General features: G+C 51.8%; 1 protein-coding gene across 2 annotated transcripts in view; it reads right to left on the reverse strand.

Annotated features, from left to right (window-relative positions):
- MAJIN (membrane anchored junction protein) overlaps positions 1-13344 on the reverse strand; it is a 37948-nt gene extending 24604 nt beyond the window's left edge. Inside the window, exon 1 of one of the 2 annotated variants that reach the window (XM_038764981.1) lies at positions 13234-13344. The gene's annotated coding sequence lies outside the window, so the exon portion shown is untranslated. Of the gene's footprint in view, positions 1-8571; positions 8609-13233 lie in introns of those variants that run through there. The other variant, XM_038764982.1, reaches the window with a different exon arrangement.
- Between the last annotated feature and the right edge of the window lie 774 nt (positions 13345-14118).

Below are 14118 nucleotides of genomic sequence, written 5' to 3' on the forward strand. Positions count from 1 at the left end.
CTAGAGGACAGACGGATGGGGTGAGGGTGGAACTGAGTAAGAGCTTAAGATCCCTGGAGAGGAGCATTACAAATATCCACCACAACATTAGGGTTTGTTCGACTGTAACATCCTGGCGTTAGACACAATAATAATAGTAGTAATTGCGGTATTTGTTAAGTGTGTACTATATAGTAGTTACTAGTTACGCGACCCCCCGAAGACTGAGCCCCTTCCTTCCTCTCCCCCTCGTCCCCCTCTCCATCCACCCCATCTTACCTCCTTCCCTTCCCCACAGCACCTGTATATATGTATGCATGTTTGTACATATTTATTACTCTATTTATTTATTTATTTTACTTGTACATATCTATTCTATTTATTTTATTCTGTTAGTACGTTTGGTTTTGTTCTCTGTCTCCCCCTTCTAGACTGTGAGCCCACTGTTGGGTGGGGACTGCCTCTATATGTTGCCAACTTGGACTTCCCAAGCGCTTAGTACAGTGCTCTGCACACAGTAAGCGCTCAATAAATACGATTGATTGATTGATTGATTGATTGATTATATGCCAGGCACTGTACTAAGGGCTGGAGTAGATACAAGCTAATCAGGTTGGACACAGTCCCTGTCCCACATGGGACTCACAATCTTCATCCCCATTTTACAGATGAGGGAACTGAGACCCAGAGAAGTGAAGCGACTTGCCCGAGGTCACACAGCAGACAAGTGATGAAGCCGGGGGAAGAACCCAGATCCTTCTGGCTTCCAGGCCCGTGCGATCCTCCACTAGACTAGGCTGCTTCTCTACTTCGTAGGTGTTCGGAGCTGCTCCGCCCGGGCTGGAGGAGCCCACCTGAGCCCCTTTAAGGATCAGATACCCCGGGAGGACCCAGAATCCAGAACCCAGAATCCAGGTGCCTGCCGCTTTACATAGGGAAGCAGCGTGGCTCAGTGGAAAGAGGCCGGGCTTTGGAGTCAGAGGTCAGGGGTCCAAATCCCGGCTCTGCCAATTGTCAGTTGTGTGACTTTGGGCAAGTCACTTAACTTCTCTGGGCCTCAGTTACCTCATCTGTAAAATGGGGATTAAGACTGTGAGCCCCCCGTGGGACGCCCTGATCACCTTGTAACCTCCCCAGCGCTTAGAACAGTGCTTTGCACAACCGCCAAGCTAGCTCTCTTCCTCCCTTCAAGGCCCTACTGAGAGCTCACCTCCTCCAGGAGGCCTTCCCACACTCAGCCCCCCCCTTCCTCTCTCCCTCCTCCCCCTCTCCACCCCCCCGCCTTACCTCCTTCCCTTCCCCACAGCACCTGTATATATGGATATATGTTTGTACATATTTATTTCTCTATTTATTTATTTATTTTACTTGTAGATATCTATTCTACTTATTTTATTTTCTTGGTATGCTTGGTTTTGCTCTCTGTCTCCCCCTTTTAGACTGTGAGCCCACTATTGGGTAGGGACTGTCTCTATATGTTGCCAACTTGTACTTCCCAAGCGCTTAGTACAGTGCTCTGCACACAGTAAGCGCTCAATAAATACAATTGATGATGATGATGTACGTATTTATTACTCTATTTATTTATTTATTTTACTTGTACACATCTATTCTATTTATTTTATTTTGTTAATATGTTTGGTTTTGTTCTCTGTCTCCCCCTTCTAGACTGTGAGCCCACTACTGGGTAGGGACTGTCTCTATATGTTGCCAACTTGTACTTCCCAAGCGCTTAGTACAGTGCTCTGCACACTGTAAGCGCTCAATAAATACGATTGATGTTGATGATGTACGTATTTATTACTCTATTTATTTATTTTACTTGTACACATCTATTCTATTTATTTTATTTTGTTAATATGTTTGGTTTTGTTCTCTGTCTCCCCCTTCCAGACCGTGAGCCCACTGTTGAGTAGGGACCGTCTCTATATGTTGCCAACTTGTACTTCCCAAGCGCTTAGTACAGTGCTCTGCACACAGTAAGTGCTCAATGAATACGATTGATTGATTGATTGATAGCATTTAATAAATGCCATCATTATTATTATTGGACAGGCAAGGCAGGGAAGTTCTTGGGGTTCTAGACTAGTCACCATCCTGTGGACTCCCAACAGATTTTGAAGGCCCAAGCTGCCTGCTGAGGCTCGGAGGAATATGCTGTGCCCTTGGACAGTTCCCTCTTTATGCTGATTGAGTTCCACACACACCACAGTTTATGGGCGCCACTGATAATAATAATAATAATGATGGGATTTGTTAAGCTCTTACTACGTGCCGAGCACTGTTCTAAGCGCTGGAGTAGATACAAGGTTGTCCCACGTGGGGCTCACAGTCTTAATCCCCATTTTACAGATGAGGTCACTGAGGCACAGAGAAACCAAATGACTTGCCCAAAGTCACACAGCTGATAAGGGGCAGCACCGGGATTAGAACCCAGGACCTCTGACTCCCAAGCCCGGGCTTTTTCCAGTAAACCACAAATTGCTCATTCTGAGATCTAACGGTAACCTTAGCTGTTCAACAGCTCCTAATCAATCAATCCTTGGTATTCACCTTGTATCCCCCCCAGCGCTTAGAACAGTGCTTTGCACATAGTAAGCGCTTAACAAACACCATCATTATTTACTGAGTGCTTACTGTGTGCGCAACACTTTACTAAGCGCTTGGGAGAGGGCAATACAACAGGTGGTCAGCTCTCTAAACTCCTTCCCTTCCCCACAACACCTCTATATATGTATATATGTTTGTACATACTTATTACTCCTGTATATATGTATATATGTTTGTACATATTTATTACTCTATTTATTTATTTATTTTACTTGTACATATCTATTCTATTTATTTTATTTTGTTAGTATGTTTGGTTTTGTTCTCTGTCTCCCCCTTTTAGACTGGGAGCCCACTGTTGGGTAGGGACCATCTCTAGATGTTGCCAACTTGGACTTCCCAAGCGCTTAGTACAGTGCTCTGCATATAGTAAGCGCTCAATAAATACGATTGATGATGATGACATTATTATTATGGCGCAAGGGCCTGGGAGTTGGAAGGTTGTGGGTTCTAATACTGCCTACACCACTTGTCTGCTGTGTGACCTTGGGCACATCATTTCAATTCTCTGGGCCTCAGTTTCCTCAGCTGTCAAATGGGGATCGAGACTGTAAGCCCCACATGGGACAGGGACTGTGTCCAACCCGATGGGCTTGCATCCATCTCAGGGCTCAGTACAGTGCCTGGCACATAGTAAGTGCTTAACAAATATCAGAATTATTATTAAAGTCACTTCCTGGTTGCAACTGGAAATGCTACGACAGGAGACAAGGAATCCCATGGTGACGTTCCCTCAGGAGGGCAGCCGTCCCTGAGGGGGGTTTGCACAGACAGGGGTGGGGCCATTCATTCTATTTTATTCCAGTTAGCCCAGTCTATTGATGGGATTTCTTTAGCGCTTACTGGGTGCAGGGTGCTGGGCTAAACGCTCGGGGAAAATCCAATACGGCAGAGTTGGGAGATCCGGCCCCTGCCCACAAGGAGCAGTTGTCGGCTGACTTGTCCCTGGCCGGTTCTGAAAGGGAACCTGACACCTTTGTGCATTTATTTTAATAACAATAATAATAATGATAATGGCATTTATTAAGCGCTTACTATGTGCGCTGGGGGGATACAAGGTGATCAGGTTGTCCCACAGGGGGCTCACAGTCAATCCCCATTTTACAATGAGGTAACTGAGGCTCAGAGAAGTTGTGACTTGCCTGAAGCCACACAGCTGACAATTGGGGGAGCCGGGATTTGAACCCATGACCACCGACTCCAAAGCCCGGGCTCTTTCCACCGAGCCACGCTGCTTCCCTGATTTTGAAATCTTATTCTTATTTTGAAATCTTCAGCCCCGAGAGTCCTCCCAGGGCGGCTTCTGCCGGCGCCGGGGTTCACACGGCCCCGGAGCACGTGGGAGGGATGCTCCGGGGGGGCGTACGGAAAGCAGCGGACTTCCCCGGAATGGCAACCGTGGCCGTGCCACATTATGTGCCCAGCGTCACACGGATGCTGTCACGGGCGCCTCCTCAGCCGGTACCCGTGCAGGCCGTCAGTTGCCGTGGCCACCCCGGCAAGAAGCCGCTCCCCAAGTGGCAAGGCCGGGATGAAATCCCGGCCCAGAGGGATTGAGTTTTCCAAGTGAAACACAACCAGCTGGCGTGACCTCCCGCTTCTTCCGAGACGCGGTCGCCGATTGCCGGGGGATTGCCTCCAAGAGACCCCACTGCCCTCCGAGGCCCAAGGCCTGGAAGGGCCGGGGGAGAAGGGGATGAGCAAGAGCTGCCGAAGATGACAACCCGGAGGAGGCAGAAATGAGGAGCGCCACAGCTGCCCGTTGGAAAAGAGGAAAACAACTCTTCTAGCTGAGGCCTGTTTCCGGTAATTGCCGGCTGCCTACTTGAAAAAAACACAACAATTACTTCCCTCGAAATAAAGATCTGACAGCTTTGCGCCGATCATCCGAGATTGTTTCCGACCCTAGGACTGGCAGCATGGGGACTCTGGGCCTGCGTCGCTGGGTTTCGTCTGGCTAGGATGCCCTGTGGGGAGGCCTGGCTCACGACGGCTAAGTTTGCCGACTGCAGTCACAACGCAAAAAATGGCAAAATAAAATCTGAAAGGGTACCAGAACCGATTTCTGAAACACACTCTTGCCTGGACCGGAAGGAAGAATTGAGTTTTAAGGCACAGACACCGATTGTTGAGGAAATTAATTACGTTCAGGAAAACACACACACATACGCACACACAAGTGTGTGTGTGTACGTGTATGTATTATATGTATGTATATGTATACCTATATATGTATATACATATAAAATTCCTGAAAGAAATATATATTCATATGCACTTACTACATGCCAGGCACTGTATTAAGCGCTGGAGTAGATACAAGCTGATCAGGTTGGACACAGTCCATAACAATAATAATAATAACAATAATGGTATTTGTTAAGCACTTACTAGAATAACAATGATGGCATTTATCATCATCATCATCATCAATCGTATTTATTGAGCGCTTATTGTGTGCAGAGCACTCTACTAAGCGCTTGGGAAGTACAAATTGGTAACATATAAAGACAGTCCCTACCCAACAGTGGGCTCACAGCCTAAAAGGGGGAGACATACAACAAAACAAAACATGTGGACAGGTGTGAGCCCACTGTTGGGTAGAAACTGTATATGTTACCAATTTGTCCTTCCCAAGCGCTTAGTACAGTGCTCTGCACACAGTAAACGCTCAGTAAATACGATTGATGATGATGGTGATGATAAATGCCATCATTATTATTATAGTAAGTGCTTAACAAATACCATTATTGTAGGAGGAGGAGGGGGGAGGGCAGAGATTGAATAAACTGAGGCCGGAAGCTGGAATGGCCTAGGAGCACGGGTGATAAATACCTGCAGCCTCTGGCCCTCTATGCAGATGGCTGCAGGGCACCTCTGTCCAGAGCGTGAGGAGCCGCGGGATGGGGGAGTGGGGGTCCCGTCCCCCGGACGCTCGTGGGGCTGGAAGCCGGGCACTTCGCCATGGGTATGGAACGAATGAATGGATTCCTCCCAGATGGAAAATCCTCGTGGGTGGGAGCTAGGGGCATCCCCCATGGGTGTGTTACTCAAGTGGATTCCTCCCGAGTGGGAAGCGCCCACAAACTGTAAGGGAATTCCGCCTGGGTGGGACCTGGGGTTCTGCCATGTGTGAGTTATGTATATGTGTGTTCCTCCCATTAGGGCAGCTCTGATATTACTAATTTATTACTTTCCTCCCAAAAGGGAAGTTCAATCCATTGCGCCTAAACAATTAAATAATTCGATTCGCATCGCAGAACAGATTTTATATAAGCGCTTAGTACAGTGCTCTGCACACAGTAAGCGCTCAATAAATACGATTGATGATGATTTTATATAAGACTCAGGTTTTCCATCCCCGGCCTTCTCTCTCTCGCCGCGCCGATTACTGCTGTATATATTTGTACAGATTTATTACTCTATTTACTTTACTTGTTCATATTTACTACTCTATTTTGTTAATGATGTGCATATAGCTGTAATTCTATTTATTCTGACAGTTTCGACACCCATCTACATGTTTTGTTTTGTTGTCTGTCTCCCCCTTCTATTCATTCATTCAATCGTATTTATTGAGTCTTTCCCGTCCCCGGTCTCAGTCCTTCCACTGCCTCCTGGTTAGGTCCGGCACTAAAAATAATACTAATACTCTTTTGGCAGGGGGAGAGCTGCACCATTCGACTGACGTTTCAAATTCTTCTGGGTGACTTAACCCACCAAAGGAAAGGTCATGAAGATGTATCAGACTCCAAATGAAAGCCAATCGGCCTTCAGATCACTCAAGGATAATAAAGACAGGCCCTCTGGGCAGATCAGTTCAACAGCCCGTGCCGTCTCCCCTCCCTCGGCCATCCCCGTCTGACGCGAAAATGTCGTCTCCCCGGTCTCAGGGAGCTGGCAAGTCTGAAGAATGCGGTTTCACCTCCCTTCAGTTGTGTCTTCTTGCATGAAGATCAACTTGACTATTAGCATTCACGTCACACTGAGTTCACTGCAGTGCTCTTAAAAATCGTACCAGCCCCGGTTCCAGGAACCCAAAAATCATGTGAATGGAAAACTGCAAGCTGTTCAGAAAATTTCGTTTTTCGGTTTCCCACTTGGGATGGGCTGCCCCTCTGCAACACATGAGGAAAAAAAAAAACCCCAAAAGATGGTTTGGAGAATGAGAAAGAACATCTTTCCTCCGCGAGGCAGGGAGACTCCCCTTCACTCAAGAAGGATGGCATTTTACTGAGTTTTTTAAACTCTGAAGTGTTCCTGATGTAAATATCTCTAAGGATTTAGGGACAAAATAAAGTGGGGGGTGGGGGGGAGGAAATGCGGAAGCTTCCAAAATAACAGTTCTGCTCCTGACATGAGATATGGACAGATACAGCGGGAAATTAAGTTCCTAAGAATAATGACGTCATGACTCAGATTTCCGTAGCCTGTTTCTCTGACTGCTCAAAGGACCTGAGAGAGATTAACCCTTTGCCAGGCGGATGATGCAAGTCATTCCTTCTAATCTGTCCAAAAACCATGCGGAAAATCAGTGCCAGTGGCAAAAACAGGAAGTGGGCCCTCTAATCCTAATTTCGAGTTTAGTTTATTGGGCTGTTGGTCAAGGTAGGGGGCCGAGCAATCAACGGCATTTACTGAGCGCTTACTGCCCATATCGCTCAATAATGCCAGATGCCCATTTGCCAACTCTCCCCTTCCACAGTAACAGGGCAGGGGGGGAATATTTCAATCAATCAACAATCAACTGAACATCTGCAGAAGCATGGCTCAGTGGAAAGAGCCCGGGCTTTGGAGTCAGAGGTCATGGGTTCAAATCCCAGCTCCGCCAACTGTCGGCTGTGTGACTTTGGGCAAGCCACTTAACTTCTCTAGGCCTCTGTTACCTCATCTGTAAAATGGGGATTAAAACTGTGAGCCCCCTGTGGGACAACTTGATCACCTTGTAACCTCCCCAGCGCTTAGAACAGTGCTTTGCACATAGTAAGCGCTTAACAAATACCATCACTATCATTATTATTCTTCACTGGGCCTCAGTTCCCTCATCTGGAAAATGGGGATGAAGACTGTGAGCCCCATGTGGGATAACCTGATCGCCTCGTAACCTCCCCAGCGCTTAGAACAGTGTTTTGCACATAGTAAGCGCTTAAATACCATCACTATTATTATTCACTGGGCCTCAGTTCCCTCATCTGGAAAATGGGGATGAAGACTGCGAGCCCCATGTGTGACAACCTGATCGCCTTGTAACCTAACCAGCGCTCAGAACAGTGCTTTGCACATAGTAAGCGCTTAACAAATACCATCACTATTATTATTCTTCTTCACTGGGCCTCAGTTCCCTCATCTGGAAAATGGGGATGAAGACTGTGAGCCCCATGTGGGGCAACCTGATCGCCTTGTAACTTCCCCAGCGCTTAGAACAGTGCTTTGCACATAGCAAGGGCTTAATAAATGCCATCATTATCATTATTATTATTATCTGTCGAGTGCCCATTCTGCGCAGTGTAGTGTGCCAAAGCACAGACCTGGGCAGTCTGGCATAAAACCGGACCGATGCCCGCCACGGCTCATAAGAATAATAATTATTAGACTGTGAGCCCACTGTTGGGTAGGGACCGTCTCTATATGTTGCCAACTTGTACTTCCCAAGCGCTTAGTACAGTGCTCTGCACACCGTAAGTGCTCAATAAATACGATTGATTAATAATTATTGAGAGCTCATGAAGGCACAGTGCTCTGCACACAGTAAGCGCTCAATAAATACGATTGATTGATTGATTAATAATTATTGAGAGCTCATGAAGGTACAGTGCTCTGCACACACAGTAAGCGCTCAATAAGTCCGATTGAATGAATGACTGAAGGCATGAAGGAGGGGCACTGGCGGTTGCCCTCCAAGTCCTGTCAGCCCCAAAGCCTCGAGGCGGGGCCTCGTTTTTCCCCATTTTCCTCCTTAAGATCCGTCTGGCCCCGCTCTACCCAAGAAATCTGTGGCCCTGTCGGACGGGTGGAGGATCCCAAGTGGAGGCTGGAAGGCCGGGCTCCCTGCCCAGTGCGGTTCTTCGCTTGCCGCCGTGTCCTCTCCGAGCGCTTAGTCCAGTGCACCGCGCACGGCCAGGCCTAAACGCCCCGCGCATGCGCACACCCCCGCGGACGCAGCCCCATTCTCTCCCCCCGCCCGACCCTCACACGCCGCGCATGCGCGCAACCCCATTCTCTCCCCTCGCCCGACCCTCACACGCCGCGCATGCGCACAGCCCCACGAACGCAACCCCATTCTCTCCCCCCGCCCAACCCTCACACGCCGCGCATGCGCACACCCCCGCGGACGCTGCCCCATTCTCTCCCCCCGCCCGAACCTCACAGGCCGCGCATGCGCACACCCCCTAGAACGCAACCCCTTTCTCTCCCCCCCGCCCCACCCTCACACGCCGCGCCTGCGCACACCCCCGAGGACGCAGCCCCATTCTCTCCCCCCGCCCTACCCTCACACGCCGCGCATGCGCGCACCCCCACGAACGCAACCCCATTCTCTCCCCCCGCCCGACCCTCACACGCCGCGCATGCGCACATCCCCGCGGACGCAACCCCATTCTCTCCCCCCGCCCGACCCTCACAAGCCGCGCCTGCGCACACCCCCAAGAACGCAACCCCATTCTCTCCCCCCGCCCGACCCTCACAAGCCGCGCCTGCGCACACCCCCGCGGACGCAGCCCCATTCTCTCCCCCCACCCGACCCTCACACGCCGCGCATGCGCACACCCCCGCGGACGCAACCCCATTCTCTCCCCACCCGACCCTCACACGCCGCGCATGCGCACACCCCCACGAACGCTGCCCCATTCTCTCCCCCGGCCCGAACCTCACAGGCCGCGCATGCGCACACCCCCGCGGACGCAGCCCCATTCTCTCCCCCCGCCCGACCCTCACACGCCGCGCATGCGCGCAACCCCATTCTCTCCCCTCGCCCGACCCTCACACGCCGCGCATGCGCACAGCCCCACGAACGCAACCCCACTCTCTCCCCCCGCCCTACCCTCACACGCCGCGCATGCGCACACCCCCGCGGACGCAGCCCCATTCTCTCCTCCCGCCCGACCCTCACAAGCCGCGCCTGCGCACACCCCCGCGGACGCAGCCCCATTCTCTCCCCCCGCCCGACCCTCACACGCCGCGCATGCGCACCCCCCCCGCGGACGCAGCCCCATCCTCTCCCCCCTCCCGACCCTCACACGCCGCGCATGAGCGCAACCTCATTCTCTCCCCTCGCCCGACCCTCACACGCCGCGCCTGCGCACACCCCCGCGGACGCAGCCCCATTCTCTCCCCCCTCCCGACCCTCACACGCCGCGCATGCGCACACCCCCGCGGACGCAGCCCTATTCTCTCCCCCCGCCCTACCCTCACACGCCGCGCATGCGCACACCTGCGGACGCAACCCCATTCTCGGCCCTCAGGAACGCCCCTTCCCTCCGCGGCCCGGTCACAGGCCGCGCATGCGCACAACCGCGAGTAGTCTATTTTAATAATAATAATAATAATAATGATGGCATTTGTTAAGCGCTTACTTTGTGCAAAGCACTGTTCTAAGCGCTGGGGGGGATACAAGGTGATCAGGTTGTCCCACGTGGGGCTCGCAGTTTTAATCCCCATTTTACAGATGAGGTAACTGAGGCTCAGAGAAGTTAAGTGACTTGCCCAAAGTCACACAGCTGACAATTGGCAGAGTCGGGATTTGAACCCGTGACCTCTGACTCCAAAGCCCGTGCTCTTTCCACTGAGCCAATCAATCGTATTTATTGAGCGCTTACTGTGTGCAGAGCACTGTACTAGGCACTTGGGAGGTACAAGTTGGCAACACATAGAGACGGTCCCTACCCAACAATGGGCTCACAGTCTAATGGCATTTATTAAGCGCTTACTATGTGCCAAGCACTGTTCTAAGCGCTGGGGAGGTTACATTCATTCATTCATTCGTATTTATTGAGCACTTACTGTGTGCAGAGCACTGCACCAAGCACTTGGGAAGTCCAAGTTGGCAACATATAGAGACGGCCCCTACCCAACAGTGGGCTCACAGTCTAGAAGGGGGAGACAGAGTACAAAACAAAACATATCAACAAAATAAAATAAATAGAATAAATACAATAATAATGATGATGGTATTTATTAAGCACTTACTATGTGCAAAGCACTGTTCTAGGCGCTGGGGAGGTGACAAGGTGATCAGGTTGTCCCGCGGGGGGCTCACAGTCAATCCCCGTTTTACAGATGGGGGAACTGAGGCACAGAGAAGTTAAGTGCCTTGCCCAAAGTCACACGGCTGACAACTGGCAGAGTCGGGATTTGAACCCACGATCTCTGACTCCAAAGCCCGTGCTCTTTCCACTGAACCACGCTGCTTCCAATGATAGCATTTATTAAGCACTTATTGTGTGCAATGCACTGTTCTAAGCGCTGGGGAAGTTACAAGCTGATCAGGTTGTCCCACGGGGGGCTCACAGTCTTCATCCCCATTTTCCAGATGAGGCAGCTGAGGCCCAGAGATGTGAAGCGACTTGCCCAAAGTCACACAACCGGCAATTGGCAGGGCTGGGATTTGAACCCATGACCTCGGACTCCAAAGCCCGGGCTCTTTCCATTGAGCCACGCTGTTTCTCTACTTATGTGCTCTCCACTTTGATTCTATTTGTTCTGACGACTTTGACACCTGTCTCCATGTTTTGTTGTCCATCTTCCCCTTCTAGACTATGAGCCCGTTGTTGAGTAGGGACCGTCTTTATATGTTGCCGACTTGTACTTCCCAAGCGCTTAGTCCAGTGCTCTGCACACAGTAAGCGCTCAATAAATACGATTGAATGAATGAATGAACGAATGAATGAACGAATGAATGAACCCCATTCTCCCCCGTCGGTGGCGTCGACCCTCCCACGCCGCGCCTGCGCACACCCGCGGACGCATCCCCATTCTCCCCTCAGAAGCGTCCCCTACTCCTTCTCCCCGCCCGACCCTCACACGCCGCGCATGCGCACACTCGCTGACGCAACTCCATTCTCCCACCCCTCGCCCAACCCACACATGCCGCGCATGCCCACACCCTCGTACCTCCCCTTCTCGCCCCGCCCAACCCTCACAATGAGGCGCATGCGCACAACCTCGTACCTCCCCTTCTCACCCCGCCCAACCCGCACATGCCGCGCATGCGCACACCCTCGTACCGCCCCTTCTCACCCCGCCCAACCCTCACATGCCGCGCATGCGCACACCCTCATACGTCTCCCCTTCGCTTATCCCAAACCCTTAAAATTTTAATTTCTTAGAACGGCTTATATTCTCCTATTAATAATAATTGGGATATTTGTTAAGCGCCTACTACGTGCCAAAAGCTGTTACCCGTGGACCCTCGCGGGGTTCTCGGTTTTAGAAGGCGAGAGAAAGGGTTCTGGATTCCTATGTGCCAGACGGGGAAACTGAGGCACGGACCAGTCAAGTGACTTGTCCAAGTCACATAGGAGGCGAGTGGCGGGGCCTTGATCAGAACCCAAGTCTCCTGACGCCCGGGTCCGCCCAGTGAACCACACTGCCTCGCCTCATCACTCATTCAGTCGTATTTATTGGGCGCTTCCTGTGTGCAGACCACCGTGCTAGGCGCTCTTCTCCTTTCCCCTCCTCAAAAACACACCCACAAACGCCGCCCCCCGACTGTTTTTCCTATTTAGTGGTTGACCAAAATATGGCCCTCTTGTCTTCCTCCAGCCGAGCGTGGAGGCTTCTGGGAAATGTGGGCATCCCAGGAAATGGGGGCTCACCCCTCTCCGACGGGACCCGGGGCCTGTGTGACTTTGGACAAGTCACTTAACTTTTCTGGGCCTTAGTGACCTCATCTCATCATCATCATCAATCGTATCTATTGAGCGCTTACTGTGTGCAGAGCACTGTACTAAGCGCTTGGGAAGTACAAGTTGGCAACATATAGAGACGGTCCCTACCCACCAGCGGGCTCACAGTCTAAAAGGGGGGTCCCTCATCTGTAAAATGGGGACCGTGAGCCCCCCATGGGACAACCTGATCACCTTTTGGCCAAGCCACTTAACTTCTCTGTGCCTCAGTTCCCTCATCTGTAAAATGGGGATTAAAACTGGGACCCCCCCCGTGGGACAACCTGATCACCTTGTAACCTCCCCAGCGCTTAGGACAGTGCTTTGCACATAGTAGGTGCTTAACAAATACAGTGCTCTGCACACAGCGCTCAATAAATACGATTGAATGAATGAATCATCATTATTATTACTGTAACCTCTCCAACGCTTAGAACAGTGCTTTGCACCGCGTAAGCGCCTAATATCATTATTATTAAGGGTTTTTCTCTCGACCTAATACCGACCCCGGCCCGGGGTCTCCAATCACTCAGGGGCAAAACAGCCTCGGATGGGAAATTCCCGCCTCTTCCCTCGACGGCTAAACTACACAGGAAATGCTAAAAGTGTACCTCAAAATACCCGATTAATCCCGGCAAATCTGAATTTCCCCCTTTAGAATTCTCCTCCACCCCTCCCCAAACCGAATTTTCCTGGTGGTGGTGGTGGGGAAACTGACGGCGGCCTCCAATGCAAACTTGGTCGCCGTCGGCCCTCCGTTTACCTGTTGCAGGTTTTCGTCCGAGAGGCGGTGGGCCGCGCTCCTCCTCTCTCCGGCGGGATGGGGGACACGAACCCTCCGGCCTTCCAAGTCCAGACTGCGGGCCGGACCCGCTCGGGACGCCTGGACACGGTTGGAGCCGGTTGGAACCGGTTGGTGCCCGTTGGAATCGGTTGGCGCCCGTTGGGGACCGTTGGGGACCGTTGGGGACCGTTGGGGAGCGGAGGGATGGTAGGAAGGGGTAGCTAGCGGTAGGGGGCGGTAGGGAGCAGTAGGAGGTGGGAGAAAGCGATAGGGGGCGGTAGGGAGCAGTGGGAGGTGGTAGAAAGCGGCAGGGGGCGGTAAAGAGCATCGAGGGGTGGTAGGAGGGGGTAGAAAGCGATAGGGGGCGGTAGGGAGCAGTGGGAGGTGGGAGAAAGTGACGGGGCGGTAGGGAGCAGTGGGAGGCGGTAGAAAGCGGTAGGGGGCGGTAAAGAGCACTAAGGGGTGGTAGGAGGGGGTAGAAAGCGATAGGGGGCGGTAGGGAGCAGTGGGAGGCGGCAGGGGGCGGTAAAGAGCTAAAGGTGGTAGGAGGGGGTAGAAAGCGACAGGGGGTGGTAGGGAGCAGTAAGGAGGTAGGGGCGGTAAAGAGCCCTAAGGGGTGGTAGGATGGGGTAGAAAGCGATAGGGGGCGGTAGGGAGCAGTATGAAGTGGGAGAAAGCGATAGGGGGCGGTAGGGAGCAGTAGGAAGTGGGAGAAAGCGATAGGGGGCGGTAGGGAGCAGTAGGAGGTAGGAGAAAGCGATAGGGGGCGGTAGGGAGCAGTGGGAGGTGGTAGAAAGCGATAGGGGGCGGTAAAGAGCACTAAGGGGTGGTAGGACGAGGTAGAAAGTGACAGGGGGCGGTAGG

Source organism: Tachyglossus aculeatus, chromosome 22, assembly GCF_015852505.1.
Source record: "Tachyglossus aculeatus isolate mTacAcu1 chromosome 22, mTacAcu1.pri, whole genome shotgun sequence".
Lineage (NCBI taxonomy): Eukaryota > Metazoa > Chordata > Mammalia > Monotremata > Tachyglossidae > Tachyglossus > Tachyglossus aculeatus.